At 46.4% G+C, this 19606-nt stretch overlaps 1 long non-coding RNA gene across 1 annotated transcript in view; it reads right to left on the bottom strand.

Moving 5' to 3' along the window:
* Positions 1–13743, bottom strand: part of LOC115289795 — an 88705-nt gene extending 74962 nt beyond the window's left edge. The window contains exon 1 of the long non-coding RNA XR_003907810.1: positions 13675–13743. This is a non-coding gene — a long non-coding RNA (uncharacterized LOC115289795). The remainder of the gene's footprint in view (positions 1–13674) is intronic.
* Between the last annotated feature and the right edge of the window lie 5863 nt (positions 13744–19606).

The following is a 19606-nucleotide window of genomic DNA, read 5'->3' as shown; positions in this document are numbered from 1 at the left end:
GTGGCATTGGTGATGGGTCCGTGAAGAGTTCCCTCTAAGGATTGTGATCTCCAGGAAGGATGTGGCATTTAGGAAGGGTTGAGGATGGGGGAAGGTGGCTGTGAGGAATGGGGAGAAGGTGGAACACTGTGAGGGCAGGCAGGAAACGGATTCCCTAGGGTAGGAAGGGATACAAGGATTGTCTGAGGGTATTGAGTGCACGTTTGAGATTTGGGGTCATAAATCTAAGAAGGCAGCACAGTCGGGATGCCTGAAGGACCTCTGTGGGGGCGGGGCAGGGGGGAAGCTGGGGCTCAAGGGGGAGGCAAGGAAGTGAAGGGTATTTGCAACCATGGCATGACATGTGGGGGGATGGCAGGGTCAGCACAATGTAACCCTGTGCCCCGGGACCTGTTGGCGACACTTCCTGGCATGAGGGAGGTCAATCCACCCCACCCAGGAGCAATAAGCTTCTCCTCCACCAGAGCCATCACTGCCAAGCCCACTCTCCCTGGATGGTGAAGGGACTGCTGAAAGGCCACTGTGTGACATGACCAAATGGAAGGTTTTTATAAGTAATTTGTACCTAATAATAAAAAATTAAAGCTTGGGAATTATTTTCTTTTTATTGAGCCTGCTGAGAGTTGTCTCTTCAGGTCACTTTATCTCGCTTACTTCTGGCTAAGCTTTTGTGGACTGGAGTGACACTCTAGAGTTTCAGTGTTCTAGATACTGGACAAAATCTGCAGCATATAGCCTTTTATGCAGAGCCCACAGTGAGTGACAGTTCTGGGACTATCATGTGTGTGGATGGCAATGCTTTAGGGGTCTCTGTGCCCTGTAAACAGGCTCACATTTCTACTCTGGCTGCTGAGCTTTACAACTCATGGCATCAGGGCCATGCAAATTCACATTCAAAGGTTGTCTTGGGGCCCTTGTCCATCCACCACCATCCTTCTGTCTTTAAAGTAGCAGTTCCAGCCTGGAGTGGCTGCCCAGCCACACACTATTCCCCAGCATCCCTGCGGTTGTATGTAGCCGTGCGACTAGGTTGAAGTCACTTAGCAGAGAGGTGCCACTTCTGGGCTGGTGTCCCAAGGCACACTGTGCCGCCTCTACATTCTCTTTCCTGTTTCTACCAACAGGGGCACAGAGGGACCTGCAACCTGGCTTCAGCCAAGGGCAAGGTCAAAGGGATGGTAAAGAAAGAATATGGAAAGTACCTGGCCCCTTGCTGATTTGGGGCAGCAAAGCTACGTGCCAACCGAGGATGCTCACCTTGGGCCGTGGCTTAGGTGGGCCTACATGGAGCAGATGCTGTCCTGGAGTTCTACTTGGGGACTACTAGGGGACACTCTCAGGGAACGGCACCTGCAAGTTTCAGGGCAAAAGCTGAACTGCAGTGACACCAGACGAGAGACTTCAGCTGATCCAGTGTGGAGCTCTGGACCTAGGATGGCCCTTCAGGCATGTCTTAGATTGAGACAAGGGGGTGGGGCTGCTGTAGTCCACATGGAGGAGTTCTCCTTGGATGCAGCCCACCCCCAGGGAAGGTGTAACCTGGGTGAAGCAGATCCCTTTGGCCAAGGGCAATTCCCAGAGAGGGACTCAGCTATGAGCCCTCAACAACCAACATCCTCACAGGCATTTGGGCAAATAGTGCCTCAGTCCTGAAGGGGGGAGGCTAAGGGAGAAACTGCCTTTATTTATTTATCTATCTATTTATTTATTTATTTATTTAAGAGAAAAAGAGAGAGAGCGCAGAGGAGGGGCAAAGGGAGAGAATCTCATCTAAGTACAGCACAGAGCCAGATACAGGGGATCATGACCTAAGCCCAAACCAAAAGTTGGATGCAACTCAACCAACTGAGCTACCCAGGCACCCCTACTAAGGTAGAAACTTTTATGTTCTCTAAGCTATTGATTGCTTGTTGGGTCTCTTTATCAGCAGCGTCTCCTCAGCCCCCCTAATAAAGCTCTCTGCCAGTTTACAGGTGTATATCCAGCCCTCAGCCAGAGAGAAACTCCCTGAGACATACACGAGGTCACTGGTTTGCAGAAAGTGGTCCTCAGACCAGTGGCATCTGCATCACCTGGGAAACTGTCTTAATTGCATATCTCATACTTCACGCCAGACCTACTAAGCCAGAAATTCTGCAGATGGGGCCCAGCAATCTGTGTTTCAACAGGTCCCCTGATGCACACTGAAGATTGAGAACCCTCTCAACTGCTTCTCAACCTTCTCAACTTCCAACTGCTCTGGGTTTTCTTTCTTCTAGACTCACAGCACCAACTACCATGTTGAGCACACACTGGCCTGGAGGGTGATTTGCAATAGCCTCTCTTTAAGTCTTGGGGCCTTGCATTAAGATGCTCACAGCCTGATGTTTCACCTGCTGTCTGGGTCCCCACTCTTCCCTCTGACACTATCCACGGCCTTCTCTCCTCTACCCTGCAGAAGGCGTGTGCAATGCCAGCTGTGCAGGCTACTTGCTGATTGACCTTAGACAGATGACTGGGCCTCAATGTCCTCATTATACATTGGGGTGAAACCCACTCTACATAGATACTGTGAGACCTGATGAGAAAATTTACCTTAGTGTTAACAATGCCTGGAACCCCATATTCCACGACTGTTACCCCTGTTTTTCACTGTCATCCAGGGCTCATATGCTTTGTTCCAATACATGGAACAAACTAGACTAGCTCTAGAACTCATTCACATGGAAGGGTAAATTACCAGTAACTAAAGGACTGTGATCCTCCCAGGGGAATTTACATTTTAGCTGCAGCCCAAGGATCAGGTTACAACATTTTTATTAAGTTGGGTGGTGTAGAGGAGAGGCTAGGCTTCCTTTCCAGCTTCTGGAAGCATCCTGCATGCCCAATGCACTCTCATGTCTGAATTCCTGGTAATCCTTCCCCAAAAGCCTTTGACTTTGAGGAGCATCCATTCTAATAAATGCCCCTTTATTATTTTTTAAACTGTTTATTTATTTAAGTAATATCTACACCCCACATGGGGCTCGAACTCATGACCCTGAGATCAAGAGTTGCATGTCCCTTCGACTAAGCCAGCCACACGCTCCAGTAAGTGGCCTTTTATGCAGACAATTACACACATTAGCCGGGATTCAAGTGGTGATGTCCACATCTATCAGATGAGCTCTGAGTGCCCTACCAGGATCAGAGCAGAAATCCCCCTAGACCTGCGTCTTTCATCTGAAAGTTGAAAATCATCCCCAAGATCCACATGACACTTTGCAGCCCAGATCTCAGGGTTCTCCAAGGTCATCCCAACTCCAAGATGGAAAATAAAGAATTTCAGGGAAACCAAAGAGACTCCTTACTCCTAAGAATCATCCTTTTTTTTTTTTTTTTTTTGAGAGAGAGACTGTGCGCACAAGGGAGGGTCAGAGAGAGAGAGGGAGACACAGAATCTGAAGCAGGCTTCAGGCTCTGAGCTAGCAGTCAGCACAGAGCCCGACGCAGAGCTCCAACCCACTAACCATGAGATTCATGACCTGAGCCGAAGCCGGACGCTTAATAACTGAGCCACCCACGCGCCCCCCAAGAATCATCCTTGACCTGCTAGTTGAGGGCTGATAGTCCTTAATTCCAGAGCCAATGCCTTCCATTCTGCATTGGGAGAGTGGAAACCCAAAAGGGAAGGACTGAGAGGCTTCCATTTCATCAAAGATGAAGTGACTGACATCGGGACTTTCTTGAGAGTCCATCTTGGTAAGTGGGAGCCCCAGGCAGCTGAAGAGGGAGGGCACGCAGATCAAACCAGACACAAATTTGAGCTCACTGATCACACCTCATCATGCAGTATGATGCTGGCATTTCACCCCAACTTTTGTTTTTCTCTGAGCTCTTCATTCATTCTGTAAGCTTTCTGCTTTCCGTGTCAGTGGCCAATAACAGGAGAAACAATTCCTCTCACCATATGCACATGCAGTTCACCATCAGCAGCACTGCTCTGACAGGTTCAGAGATGCATCAAAGGAGCCAGACCTTACAGTGTCTGTGTCCAGGGCAGTCCCGTGGAAGTAGGCTTCATTCAGTTCTGTTCTGGAATGTTCTTCGGAGATTTTGTGCGATGCCCCGACAGGCAACCTGGAACCTTGTGCTGAGTCAGTGCCAGTTATGACTGTCTATGTTTGGACAGAGAGTTTGGGACTCACTGAGTTCTTTCCCATGCATCTCATCTCCCTCCAGTGAGGAAAGGAAGGCAGGCTTAGATGCAGAGGCAAGCTCAGAGAGGCAAAGGAATTTGCTCAAATCACACAGCTAGTAAGTAAGGGGGGGGTGGCTTATCCCCAGGACTTCCATCTCCAAATCTGGTGCATTCCTCATTGCTGAGGGAACCATCCTCGCAGCAAAGCCCAGAGCAGGCCTGCTCACTACCATGACATCCGCCAAAAAGGAAAAGAAAGGAGGGAGGTCTGGGCTGAATACGACCTGCAATCCAGTAGAAGAGTGTGCTGTATTTCCCCATTGCTTGTCATCCTTCTTCGGTGCTGCCCAGGCCCATGTGTTGGGGTTCTGCAATGGCTTTCCCTTGTGGTTGTTCATTGTGGGATTGTTTCCTTTGTGAGGCTGTTCTCCCCTTATGATTTGGGATTGTTCATCATTTTTCAGGGAGACAAAGGCCTGAGATTGGGTGAGTGATTTCTCCAGAGAAGGCACTTTGCATATTAAGACTTTTCTCTGCTGAAGCCTCCAAAATGGATCCAGAGGCGAGAGTCTTGATTTAGTAGAGAAATAGAATCTTGTCATGGAGGTTTCAGTCCCAGGCATGGGATATTAGAGCAGCGGAAGCTTGTGGTCTCCAGAGACACCACTGAATGTTTATGGTCAGTCCTGTGAGCGCCACTGCCCTGCCAGTCCTTCTGGAAAAGGGCATGGCGTGTGGCTTGCCTGTTGGACCATCGAGCACCTGTGGCACAGCTGACCCTATATGTTCCTGCCTCTAATGGAGTCTCCTAAGGCTAGTCTGGTCATAGTTACATTGGGGAAACTGAGACATCTTGGCAGACTCTTCTTCCCGTGACATCAGAGCTGGAGTCAGGCTGACTCCTTCACAGCCGAGCAGAGCGAGAGCAGAGGACATGGCTGCTCTAGCTGGGGATGGCCTCTCACAAGCTCCCCACTTCCTTAGGATCCCTCAGGGAATACTCTTGTCCTTGATTCTGAGCCTTCTTTTTTTTAATTTTTTTAAATGTTTTTATTTATTTTGAGAGAGAGAGAGAGAGAGAGCATGAGCAGGGGAGGGTCAGAGAGAGAGGGAGACACAGAATTCAAAGACAGGCTCCAGGCTCTGAGCTGTCAACACAGAACCCGACGCGGGGTTCGAACCCACGAACCGTGAGATCATGACCTGAGCTGAAGTCGGATGCTTTATCAACTGAGCCACTCAGGCACCCCGATTCTGAGCCTTCTGAGAGCCACACTGAGATGGTGAGAGAGGGTCTAAGTACCTGTGAAGTTTGGGCAGTAAAAGAAAAACTTGTAGATGTAGCATGTAAAACCATATCTTCTAGCAGAAAAATCTATTTCATGACACCATCTCAACAAACATCTTGAACAGCCTCCTTGGCATCAGCAGGCAAGGAGTACGTTCTATAGCTATTTCATGCCCTCCTTCCATGAACATGTTCGCTCTTTAGGAAAAAAAAAAAAAAAGATCTTTCTCACTCTTTTTTCAGAGAAGCTAGTTCACATACCCAAAACAGTACAGTCTTCATGGCCCAACAAAGATCTTTAAATACATTTTGGTAGCTATAAATCAAAACCTTATTTAAACACATGTTCAGTAGAGAAAGACGTCTTTATTTTGCATGCATATATGATCATGTGCAAAAACCAGTTGGTCGATTTCCAGTCGACGCTGGATCAAATCAAGTCATGGATGAGTAACAGCATGATTTAGGAGAGAGCCACTGGTCCATCTCTTCAGTGGTCAGAGATCAGAAGGATTTGAGAGATGGACATGCTGGGTCAGGCCAGTTCTGGTTACAAAAGAGCTTCTGGCTGATCGTGGGTTCACATTTTCTGTCACTTAATGTTTGCTAAAAGACCAAGATGTCTGTGATCACATGAAGTAAAGGGACAGGGATATAATTCACCTTGACTTCTGATCAGTCAGTATTCTTTTTTATTATACTGCAACAGACCTCTTGGTGTCTCCCAGAGCCCACAGGCCTACCCTTGAGGGTTTCTATGCACTTTTTGCCCAACTTCCATGTGCCTTTATTTTGAACACCCCATACCAGCAACTGTCTTAGAAAGATAGCTCTTTGCTCCCTCCTTTCCCCAGCTGTGAGAACCTAGGAGTTTGTGCCCCTGGGGTAGCCCATAGCAATGACAGACCAGTGTGGAAGCATGGCAGATGATTGTTCCCAAGAAGGGCCATGGCAACATCTCCTGTCCCACAAGTTCTTCCAGAACTTTGTTGCTGCCCCATCAGCAAGCGGGTGGAGTCTACATCCCACCCTTTGCTGGACCTCAACACAGAATATGGTGAAAAGAAGGCTCTAGGATTTATGAGGCTAGGCTGTGAAAGGCAATATAGCCTCCCTCCCCCACCCCCCCCCTCTCTCGACAGTTGGCCTTGGAACTCAGCTACCATTGGTGGGGAGGCCCTGGTCACATGGGGAAGGGATGGGTGAGTCTGCTGGTCTTGGCCTCAGCTTCAGCTGGGATGAGTGGCCAAGCCTTCCAGCTGCTCCTGCTGACACTGAGTGGAAAAGAGGTGAGCTGTCCCAACAAACTCCTGCCCAAATTGAAGACTCATGAGAAAAAAAAGGAGTGTCTTATTTTAAGCCACTGTGTTTGGAATGGGCAGCCACAGATACAAGATAGATTGAGGTACCTAGAAGTGGGGTACCATGGTAAAGCCTACAGTGTGGAGCTATGGGACTGGGTGGCCAATGAGACCAGAAGGACCTTGGGGAAAGGCCTTCAAAGAGGCTGGATGGCCCTGGCAGCTCACAGCAGTACTCCAGTTCCATGTGCTCTTCCAGAAGCAAGCCCCTGCCCACCAAGAAGCTTTATTTCCCCTGTCTCCTGAAACATTCTGCCATTCTGCCTGGTAGAGGAGAGCATAAATAATGTCCTTGCTTGTGCTAAGCCACTGTGGGGGAGGAGTGGGTGAATCTATCAGTTGCTTTTTTTTGTTTGTTTTTTAGAGAGTGTGAATGTGAGCAGTGGAGAGGGGCAGAGGGAGAGAGAAGGAATCTTAAGCAGACTACATGATCACGATCAGCACAGAGCCTGATGTGGGCTCCATCCCATGACCCTGGGACCATGACCTGTGCTGAAATCAAGAAGTTGGATGTTCAACTGACTGTGCCATCCAAGGTTCCCATCAGTCACTCCAAACAAACATTTAAGCTGTTAAAACACAGAAGCATTGCCATTCTCTTGCTGGGCTGAGGTTACCCAGAGAACACAGTTTTGGGAGAAACATGAGATCAGCAGCTACAGACACCTAAGGAGATTTTTCTCCTGACAATATGGATAATTTGAACCTGATTACAGAGTAGCTCTGCTTAAACTTTGTGATTCCCAGATCACACCCTCCAAACCGAGTGGTCTCACAGCCTGTGCCCTGGACTGCACCTCTCCTGCTCATCACCTCTCCTGCTCATCACGTTTGGTCTGGGTTTGCAAACCACCCCCATCCCACCCCCACCCCCTGTCCTTCCTCACTGTGTCAGAGCTCCTCTATTGACTGCTTAATGTCATTCCAAATTCTTTTCTCATTCTTCCAACCTGCCTGGGCCACACCTCTTGCATATATTTAAATCCAATTGGATTCTGAGCATCTCTCCTGCCTTTGTCTGGCTCCCATTGAGGCCATCTCAATGACAGAGAGAACGCACGCAGATGATCCTTGGAGTATCATTTTAATAGCCTAACAATTGGAAACAGACAAAGTGCCCAGTAAAGAAACCGCTGCATCTCAGTTAGGTCACGCACAGGGTAAGTCAGCAACAGGGTGGGAAGTATACCAGCAGCTTATCCAGGCCTAGGGAAGCCTAAGGGACTGCTGGGGCACAGGATGTCTCCAGACAAATGCAGCACTTGGGATTGGGTGACAGACAGAGGGGTTATGGCCCACCCAGCTCCTTAAATCAGTGCTGACCCCACACAGCAAAGCCTTACAGCTGCCTGGGAGAGGCAAACAGCAGTGGGCAGGGCAAACCTGGGTCTGCTTCCTGCACACCTGCTTGCAGAGCACAGGAGACCGACCTCATATGCATGCACAGAGCTTGAAGTGCAGAAACCCAGCAACTTGAACAGGTGTGCAACCTGGGTCTCCCTCACAGGGAAAGGCTGGATAAACTCATTCATACTGAGGCTCAAGAATGTCTATGTAGGAAGGGCTTGGGGAGAGAAGCCTGGATGGAAGGAGAAAGGTAGCAGACGTGGGTGGCAGCTGTGGCAGCATATCAAGTGCAGTGTTTTTGTTTGTAAATGGAGATCGTAGCTCACCGCCTTCTTGGCTATCCTTCAACCACCTCTACAGACACCAGGAGCATAAAGACGGCTGTCCTGCTGTATCCACCAAAAAGACCCTCAAATGGTGGAGTTTGAACACCAGATGCAGGGACAGAAAACTTCTCTAGCGAAGTGAGCAGACAGGTTGGCCAAGAGTGGCTAGACATTGCTTTCCAGGCAGAGAAAGCTGAAAGAGAAGACTGCACCAGGGCAGGCAGTGCTGTCTAGAAGTCCCAAAGGTTTGTCACCTGATCCTCCTGTTGCTGAGTTGGCAGAAGACAGCGGTCACTAAATTCTAGACATGGTATAAGTATTGGCGCCAGCCCCAGACTGAGAACTAACCAGGCTTTGCACCTATGGGTGATGCTTTTCCCTTGGAAGTGGAGGACTCAAAAGAGAGTAGGAAGAAAAGTGAAGTGGCTAGGGAGGGCCTCTTCAGCTGCTCGCACAGGGAGCCCCAGGCCAGGCTGGCAGAGAGGGTGCAAGGAAGCATGAGCCCCACACAGCAGGCATGTGAGAAGGGACTCAGGCTCGGATGATGACGGGCTGACCTGGAGAACGCTGAACAGGGATGTGGCAGGAGCAGCGGAGGCAGCCCCGAGCCTTGCCTGCAGAGGAGTCCAGATGCCTTACCAGCTGCAGGCAAGGCCACCAGTGCTAGTGTGCACCCACACTGCCCAGCTCCATGTCAGGCACTGTGTATTTTGGGGATGGGGGGAGTGGGGTCTGGAAGAAGAGGAAGAAGGGGCCTCTCTGAAATAGAGGAAATTCAAGGCTCTGGGCTGGACTCAAAGCACAAGGGCAGATGGTGGGATGCATTTCATTGGCCATTCAGTATCATAAAACCTAGGTTCCATTTGGGGCTCATCCATTTTGGTAAATCCATCTGAAACATGAGTTGAAGGTACAACACAGATGGTACTTCTAAAATGGCACCATTACAATGAAGGAGCCCAGTGAAAAGCAGCTAGACACAGAAGGCCGCATTCCACTGTTACGCAATGTTCAGAATAGGCAAATCCACAGAGGCAGAAAGGGACTGGGAGGAGGAGGTAATGGAGAGTGACTACTTAACGAGCACAGGTTTGCCTTGTGGGGTGATGAAATGTTTTAGAACGAGCTAGGGATGTTCGGTGCACAACACTGGGATCATACTTGATGCCACTGAATTGCTCACTTTGAAATAGTAACTTTTATGTTATATGTATTTTACCACAGTTTATTTTATTTTATTTTCATTTTTTTTACTACAAGGTGTTAAAAATGGAAGGACCCGCTTGTTTTTCTTGCATGACCTTGAAGGGAACATCCTCTTGAGCGTTAGTCCCCTTCCTCTGTAACATGAGGCTCTCAGTCCTGTTGGTCCTCCAGGAGTGGGTGTGGAAAGGACACAGGTGTGGGCTCAAATCCACGCACAACACCCACTCGCTGTGGGACTTTGCAAGTTCCTGAGGTTCTCTGAATCTCCATGTCCTCATTTATAATTAGGGCTATTGGGAGCCCAGACTTTTGATGTTTGAGTTAGAAACGTTTCTTACAAGGAAACGAATGTTTATAAGTCAAGCAAAAAATATGAAGTGAGTAGTATATGTGTGTGTGGTGTCTAGCGTAGATATCAGAAGTCTCATTAAGTGGGAACTCTTATTAACTATTATTAGTTAATAATAAATTATTTTATTTTTCTTAAGTTTACTTATTTTCAGAGAGAGAGAGAGAGAGAGAGAGAGAGAGAGAGAATGCACAAGTTGGGGAGGGGCAGAGAGAGAGGGAGAGAGAGAATCCCAAGCAGTCTTTTCATTGTTAGTGTGGAGTCCCGTGTGGGGCTGGAACTCACAAAACCATGAGATAATGACCTGAGCTGAAAGCAAGAGTCGGACACTTAACCAGCTGTGCCCCAGTAATAAATTATTTTAAATAGAACTAATAAAGCTGGAATCAAGTTGTTAATAAAACCCATGTTCTAAGGAACAGAAGGTAGCTGGGTGGGATGGAATTGTTAGCAATATTTCATAGAAAAATGGGATTTTAGCTGATCTTTAAGGGGAGCTGAGATCTGAGCAGATGAGTGTGGGGAAGGGCAGGACAGGGCATGCATGAGCAAAGGCCTTGGGGTTGGGAGCATGCTGGGGGCAGTGATTGGCTTGGCTGGAATAAAGTGCTGGGGCCATGTCGGGATGGGGTAGATGTTGGGTTTCCTTGAATACCAGGCCATGGAATTTGAACTTTATCCTGAGGATTCTGGGGAGTCCCTGATGGTTCTTGAGCAGGAGCGCAATTTGATGACTAAAATGATACATAAAGATGAATCTAGCCCACCCCAAGCAGAAATTATTTGGAGGTGAGAGTCTATAGGCATCCAGCCTGTCATCTACAGCTTTAACCCAGCAGGAGGGGATGGGACATGGGTAAGGGGAACTGACCAATCTTAGAAACACCCCATGGATGAATCCACACAAGTCCTTCTGGGCTCCAGACTTACCTTACCTTATGCTACTTCTTGACTTTTGGCATCAATAGCACTGATCTGGCTATTTCTCATCTGTGGGTGTTTTCCTGGAAAAAACTTAGAGTAGTGTTGAAGAAAATCATTCAGTGGACATATGCAGATCTGAAATGATGACTCCATGTCAGGTAGGATGTGCACAGAGCTTAGTACAAGGAAGGCGCTGGCTTTCTACAAAACAGGCTCAGCCCTGCTTCTATGGATTTCCGTTCAAGGCTTGGGGTGGGCATGAAGCTCCATAGTACTTGGGCTGATCTTGGAGATCTGTAGGATGGCAGCCAGAAAGGCTCACCAATCCCCAAGCAGGGGATGCTTTCTGGTAGGGAATGTGGGCAGTGGCTGACTACATGTTCATCACCACTTCCATATCCCCAGCAAGTGGCCCCAGGCGGGGGTCCCTGCCCTATCAGTCAGCCAGAATAACATTGTTACAGACCTGGAGCTCACCTAGTAGGTGACCATCCTACACAAAGACATGTGGGAGCACAGACACCCCACAGAGACCTGGACGCTGAAAGCTATGCAACTGCTGAGAGCAATCAAAGATCTAAACAGATGGAGAGAGATGCTCTGCTCATGGCTCATAAGACTCAATATTGTTAAGATGTCAATTCTTCCCAAATTGTTCCATAGAGTCAGTGAAATCCCAATAAGAATCTTAGGAGGTTCTTTTGTAGAAATTGACAAGCCAAGTCTAAAATTTACATGGACTAATCAAAACAACTTTGAAAAAGAACAAAGCTGAAGGAACACTGCCTGACTTCAAGTTTATTATAAAGTTAGTCAAGACAGGGTGGTATTGGCATAAAGATAGACAAATAGATCAATGGCGCAGAATAGAAAGCCCAGAAATAGACCCACACATATATGCACAAGTGATTTTCAACAAAGGTGCAAAGGCAATGCAGAGGAGAAAGAATAGTCTTTTCAACAAGTAGCACTGGATCAACTGGAGATCCAAATGCAAAAGAATGTACTTCAATTCATACTTCTCATCACATAAAAAACCAGCTTCACGATGAATCATAGACTCAAATGTAAAGCCACCAACTATAAAACTTGCAGAAGAAAGCAGAAGGAAAATTTTGTGGCCTTGGGTTAGGCAAGGTTTTCTTAGTTAGGACACCAAAAGCGTGATACAGAAAAAAAAGAAACTGATGAATTGGACTTCATCAAAATTAAGAATTTCTGCTGTTTGAAAACACTGTTAAGATAATGAAAAGATAATCCATAGATTAGGCTTAGATTTATTTTCAAATTAAATATCTGATAAAAGAATCGTATCTAGCATATAAAATGAACTCTCAAAATGCAATAATAAGAAAACAAGCAACAATTTTTTTTAATTTTTAAAAATTTTTTAAATTTATTTTTGAGAGACAGAGAGAGACAGTGGGAGCAGGGGAGGGTCAGAGAGAGAGGGAGACACAGAATCTGAAGTAAGCTCCAGGCTCTAAGCTAGCTGTCAGCACAGAGCCTGACATGGGACTTGAACCCACGAACAGTGAGATCATGACCTGAGCTGAAGCCAGATGCTTAACCGACTGAGCCACCCAGGCGCCCCGCAACAATTTTTTTAATGGCAAAAGATTTGAACAGACACTTCTCCAAAAAAACCACAGAGGGTAAATAAACACATGAAAAGACGATCAACATCACTGGTCATTGAGAAATGCAAATTAAAATCACAAAGAGAAATACTATTACACACCGATAATAGCGAAAATTAAGACTGACCATGCCAAGTGGGGGAAAGAATGTGGAATAACTGAAACTCTCATTCACTGCTGGTGAAAGTGTAAATGGTACAATCACTTTAGAAAACAGTTTGTTAGTATCCTTTTTAAATGTCTGTTTCCATATTTTGAGAGAGTACAGTGGGGAGGCAGCAGGGGGAAGGGGAGAGAGAGGGAGAGAGAGAGAGAGAGAGATATTAAGCAGTCTTCATGCCCAGCACAGAGCCTGACATGGGGCTCAATCCCACAACCCTAGGATCATGACCTGATTCAAAATCAAGAGTCAGATGCTCTATTAACTGAGCCACCTACTTGCTCCATGGTTTGTTAGTTTCTTATAAATTAAACATACATCTACCATATGATCCAACCATTGCACTCCTGGGTATTTATTCAAGAAACCAAAGCACATGTTATTCAAAGACATGTACACAAATGTTCATAGAAGCTTTATTTGTAGCAATTCCAACCTAGAAACACTCCAAATGTCCACTACTGGGGAATGGCTAAACAGATTGTCATTCATACATATAATGGACCATGACTCAGCAATACAAAGGAATGAACTACCAATACAAGCAAATATATAGACAAGCCTCAAAATATGCCAAGTGAAAGAAGCCACATGAAAAAGAGCACATACTATTTCATCCTAGAAAATGCAACTCATCTGTGGTTTGATCAGTGGTAGCCTGGGGGTGGACACATGAGGAGGGGCAGGAAGTGGGAGTCACAAAGAGGCACATCCTTGTGTTTCCTAACTTATGGGGATGCTGTTCACTAGCTTGTGGTGACATTTTCACAGGTACATACTTGTTAGAACTCATGAAATTGTACACTCTCTGTGCAGTCAGTTGTTTGTAAATTATACTTGGATAAACCTTCTGGGGAAAACACAAACCTCCAAATTCTTTGCATTCCATTCAGAGTAAAAGCCAAAGTTCTTACCATGGCAAAGCTGCATGGCTGACTGACCCCCATTCACAATGCTGTTTCCTTAGCTTCCGGAACCGTGCCTGGAACACAGAACAAACTACATAAGTATTTGTTGAGTGGCTTCCTGGAGGGCCCACAACTAATCTAAGTTGTTTGATAATTGTTATCAAGAACAAGTTGGGGGTTCTCAAATGATTAAACATATGACCCAGCAATTTTACACCTAGATGTGTTCCCAAGAGAAATGAAAATATGTGTCTATGCAAAAAATTATTCATAACACCCAAAGGGTAGCAATAACCCAGATGTCCAACACCTACTGAATTAATAAACAACATGCAGCATATCCATGCAATGGAACATTCTTTGGCCATGGAAAGGAACCACACACCACAAGATGGACAAACTTTGAAAACATTGTCCTAAGTGTAAAAGTTGTTCACAGAAGAGCACATATTATGTGATTCCATTTATATGAAAAGTGAACCTGTAGAGAGAGAAAGTAGAGTTGCTTCTAGGATGTTGATAGGGAGATGGGGGTGATAGCTAAAGGATACAGGGTTTCCTTTGGGAGTGGTGCAAATGTTCAAAATGTTCAAAAGTTGTGGTGATGTTTGTATGTATCTGTGACTACACTAAGAACCACTGGACCATACATTTCAATGGGTAAATTGTAGGGTGTATAGATTATAGCTCAATAAAGCTATTTGAACATAAAGAACACAGCAGTGTCTCAGGGGAAGACACACCTCTTGCTCAGAGTTTGAGTGGAAAGTGGTAATCCCTTGTTACTGTCCATTCACTAGCATGGTTAGGACCCTCTCAAGAGCCCTTTGAGAATGGACATAGCCCAATGTGTCCAGCAGTGAAGAGGCTAAAAGCCAAGAGAAGGCACTGGGTTTGCTCAGATCACCTTGATGGTGAGCCCTGAATAAAGGTAGGGCTCTTTCTCTTGGGACAAGCAAATGAAAACATGTCACTCTCAGCCCTACAGCCCACAGCTTGGGCTCCCTCCACTGCCTTGAGCTGTACTGAGCAACATGACATCCCTCAATTTTCTCACGATGATAATACCTTCTATTTATACCCAACACCTCTCCTCCCAGGAGAGCACTGTGTTTTCCCAACATTGATTCACCAAGCCAGCCAGATTGAATTGAGTTAAAATTCGCAGGAGCCACTCACAACAAGCCTACCCCTGTCCCCTTCCTGTCTGCTCCTTCATGACCTGCTGTGATGCTCATAGAAAAACAAGCAAGCCAAGAACATCAGTCTTCTACACACTTGCCCCACTCGAGGGACCTCTCCTTTGATGCTGCTCCAGATCAAGGGTGGGAGGTGGCAGTTGTGTCACCCCAGGGCCCTTCTGTTGTGGAAAATTCTAATGTGAGAGAAATGAGTCCTCAAGCATAACATTTCCGTTTCCATAAACATTTAAATCATCAAACCCAAAAGTGAGAACTGCTAATGATGGGAATTCAGGCACAAAAGTGAAATATATTGAGGAACTTTTTCTTATTCTTAAAGTTATAACACATAGGCTGCTGTCTATTTTGCCTCAGCAAAAGGGAAACATAGGCTCCTGGTCACCATGGTCAGAGGGTTCCCTCCTGGGTAGACCCTCCTGGATCACTGGGGAAATGAGCAGGAAGGGGCTCATGGGCTCTGCCAGCCCTTTCCCCCTAGTACAGATCCAACTGGCTCTGGCCAGTCCAGAGTCCTGGCCTGAGGGACAGAGAGCAGGTAGGGGTCCAGGAAGGAGCCTGCACTGGTCTGACAGGATTGATGGATGGGTGTCCCACATGCATCCCCACCACACACACAGCCTTATCCTCTCTGTGCCTCTATCCTGCTCTGCTACCTGGTGCAGTTCCTAAGGGCCAGAAGGAGAAGGATAATGCTGTGCTGAGGGCAAGGGTTCCTACCTGCAGGCCCACTCATGACATTGCCATCCATAGTCAGTCAGTCCATCAAGAGTGAGTCCCTCTTGTAGACACTGTGTGTGCCTGCCCTGGGCCACCTTCTGTGGGGAAAAGCACATCCCCTACCCTGCCTGGGCAGATGCAGAGGGCTGTCAGGTGAGAACCCAAGAGCACCTCCCAGGCAGGATGGGGCCACATGGCACAAAATCCTATGGGGCTACAGGCTTTTCCTAGAGCCTGGGATCACAGGGTGGGGAACTGCTTAGGGGTCTAAGGACTAAATTAGTCCTCCTCCTGTCCCTGCTCACCTCTCATCTGTCTCCTGCCTCCCTTTGTCAACACCAATCGCACTGAAAGAGCTCCAGTGCCCATCTTCTCCACCATAGCCTTGCCCATCCCCCTCCACCCTTCATTACTAAGGCCTCTTAGTGCTGCCTGTGGTCAAGAGCACTTATTCCATCAGTAGTCTTGGTAACATCTGCTCCTTGGAGAATACCAAGGGATGGGGTAATGGAACCCCAGGGATCACATAAAACCCATCTTTCAAAATAGGCAATTTACTGGCCCTTTAAAAACCAAGGGTCTATGACATGAATAGAGCATTCTCCAAACCACACCTCCCATAGAGAGAGAGGGTGCCCAAGCACTGGCTTCTATGCTTCATATTCAAGAGACCAGTTCAAAAGCATCAGATTTTTTCTTTCTTTCTTTTAAGTTTATTTATTTATTTTGAGAGAGAGAGAGAGAGAGAGAGAGAGAGAGAGAGAGAGAGAGAGAGAGAGCAAGCGCATGTGCCCAAGAGCAGGGGAAGGGCAGAGAGAGAGGGAGAGAGAATCCCAAGAGGGCTCTGTGCTGACAGTTGCAGAAGTAGGATTCAAACCCACAAACTGTGATATCACAATTTGAGCTGAAATCAAGAGTCAGAGATTTAACTGAGTTAATGAGGTGCCCCAAGTGTCAGATTTTAAACTTAAAAATATTTAGATGTTGAAAATCATTATGAAACTGCAATTAGAAAGTTGTCATTTATATCTATTGGATTTATAAGATTTGGGTAATAATAATAGCAATAGAAACAATACATCTTACTCATTATAGTACTTTTGGTGTGCCAAATCCACTTACTATGTTGTAAAACAGAGTGAACATTTGATTAGAATAATAGAGTATTAGAGAGCGGCATCCTCAGGTGGATACTTAGTATGTGAAAGCCAGGCTCCATGATAGCCAGTTGCATGTGTATAAAAGACAGAAACACAGAGAAGCAGCCCAAATGCTGCTCAGTCTTCCAAGGCTCCTATGAATGGGCAGGTGGGGCATCTAGCAATGCCTCTGTTAATGCAGATGAACTTGACAACTGTGAGCTGAGCATTTAAACAGGGAGCCACCTTCCCATGCAGCCCCTGGAAGTTCCAGCATCGCTAGATGCCAGTTGTGGGGAACACAGCTCATCATCCATTTGCTGGGTAGCTGCTGTTTGCAGAGTAGCAGCTGCAAGAAGGCACTGGTACTAATAGTGAATGGTCTCAGTAGCCAACACTCAGCTCCCACACACAATGGCCAGTCAAAACCAGCACACACACACCAAGAATGGGAACGAAAGACCGAAGCAGGTGGTCTGGATTATTGCTGTGCCTCTGGCCAGCTACAAAATCCTAGACTTTTATGAAGTTTCAGAGAAGGAAACTTGGGGAGCAAGGCAGGGTGGTAGGCACCCAGCCCCAAAATGGTCAGTGTGATCATCAGACCCTCTCATTTGACACTAGAGAAACTGAGGTTCAGACAGAGGAAGGGACTAACTTAGGGTCACATGGTAAGTAGGTGGCAGATAAAATCCAAGTGTCCTGGCCCTGGCTCAACTCTCTCCACAGTCAACTGGGTTGGCATTCCCACACTTGATGATGGATGGCCCAAGAGGTCTGGGTATATGGAGAAACAGACTATTCTACAGCCTCAACCCTACTTGAAATTCAGTCCAAATTAGTCTGCCACCTCTTAGCACCACTCTGAGGGAGGCTGCCCAGGAGGAAAGTATAAATAGACAGACTGGGAGAAATTGCCCAGAAGAGACTCTCCTAGCAGCTGAAGAGAGAGGCTGTTCCGGGACACAGCTCCTCAGGGGTCTTAGGGGGCAATGGGATGTGGCTCCTCAGCAGTGATAATTCCTGGGTGTCAGGTTGTATCATCAGAGTTACCAGCCCGGGAATATTTCCAGACCAGCGAGGACCATTCTCCAGGGGTCCCTGGGAATGATAAAGGGCACATCTCAGCTCTCCTCAAGTCATATGGGACTATAAAAAAAGGATTTGTATTCAGCTTCTGTGGAAAAAGAATCTGACAATTTCTCAGAAAGGTAGATATAGAATTAATGTATGACCCAACAATTCCACTCTTAGGCATACAATCCAAGAATTGAAACAGATATTTAAACAAATACTTGAACAAGTCCATGGATGTTCATAGTGTCACTACTCATAATAGTCAAAAGGTAGAAACAACCCAAGTCTGCATCAACAGGTGAATAGATAAACAGAATGTAGTATATCCATACCACGGTATACTATTCAGCCTTACAAAACATAGAAGTACTGACATATGCTAGTTGTCAATGAACCCCAAAGTCATTATACTAAGTAAAAGAAGCCAGACACAAAAGGTCACAAGTAGTATGAATCCATTTATATGGAATATCCAGAACAGGTAAATCCATAGAAACAGAAAGTAGGTTGATGGTTGCCCCTTGGTAGGCTTAGCCACATGCTGGCTTCTGGACCCTCCATTCAGACATTATCCCTAGAGCTAGTCATCCCCATTGAATGAGAACTTCACTTTCTCCACAGGACTCATCAAAAGTCCTAGGTTTAAGTCTCATAGCCTGACCCATCCCCATGGCAGGTAGATAGAGTGCACTGCTTGGCCAGGCTGAGTCTCACCATCCCTGTGGTGCAAATGGGGTAGGATGGGGGTGAACTGCATAGGATCTTCTCCACCCAAACCAGAAGACTGGATGGGCAGAAAAAACAATGTGCACTCCAGGACAACAAAAGACATGACTTCTCATGTCCTTCTCTTGCTTTCTCCTCCTTTCCTCCAGCTGAGACAAAGAATGAGGGAAGTAATTTCTGTGTAAGTGGATCTGATTGCAGGTCTTGGGTTCCTTGGCACAGTCTTAATTTTTAGTTGTCAAAATTTCATATCTGGATAAGACCATGTGTTCTAATTCCAGATTTATTTATTTATTTTTTAGTTTTAATGTTTTTTATTTATTTTTGAGAGTCAGAGACAGCACAAGCAGGGGAGGGCCAGAGAGAGAGGGAGGCACAGAATCCAAAGCAGGCTCCAGGCTCTGAGCTAGCTGTCAGCACAGAGCCTGAAGGCAGGCTCAAACCCACAAACTGTGAGATCATGACCTGAGCTGAAGTCAGACGCTCAACCAACTGAGCCACCCAGGCACCCCTAATTCCAGATTTAAAAACATGGTTGGCATGCTTGAGGAGAAAGCAAGCAAAAACCTCTATGACTTTGGCCACAGCAACTTCTTACTCAACACATCTCTGGAGGAAAGGGAAACAAAAGCAAAAATGAACTATTGGGATCTCATCAAGATAAAAAGCTTTTACACAGGAAGGAAACTATCAACAAAACTAAAAGACAACTGACAGAATGGGAGAAGATATTTGCAAATGACATATTGGATAAAGTATTGGTATCTAAAATCTACAAAGAACTTCTCAAACTCAACACTCAACAAACAATCCAGTGAAGAAATGGGCAAAAGACATGAATAGACACTTCTCTAAAGAAGACATCCAGATGGCCAACCTACATGTGAAAAAATGCCCAATATCACTCATCATCAGGGAAATACAAGTCAAAACCACAATGAGATACCACCTCACACCTGTCAGAATGGCTAACATTAACAACTCAGGCAACAACACATGTTGGCGAGGATGTGGAGAAAGAGGATCTCTTTTGCACTGCTGGTGGGAATGCAAACTGGTGCAGCCACTCGAAAATAG

The sequence above is a fragment of the Suricata suricatta genome, chromosome 4 (assembly GCF_006229205.1).
Source record: "Suricata suricatta isolate VVHF042 chromosome 4, meerkat_22Aug2017_6uvM2_HiC, whole genome shotgun sequence".
Taxonomy (NCBI): domain Eukaryota; kingdom Metazoa; phylum Chordata; class Mammalia; order Carnivora; family Herpestidae; genus Suricata; species Suricata suricatta.
The sequence above is the reverse complement of the archived record's forward strand: the minus strand, read 5'-3'. Positions and strand labels throughout refer to the sequence as shown.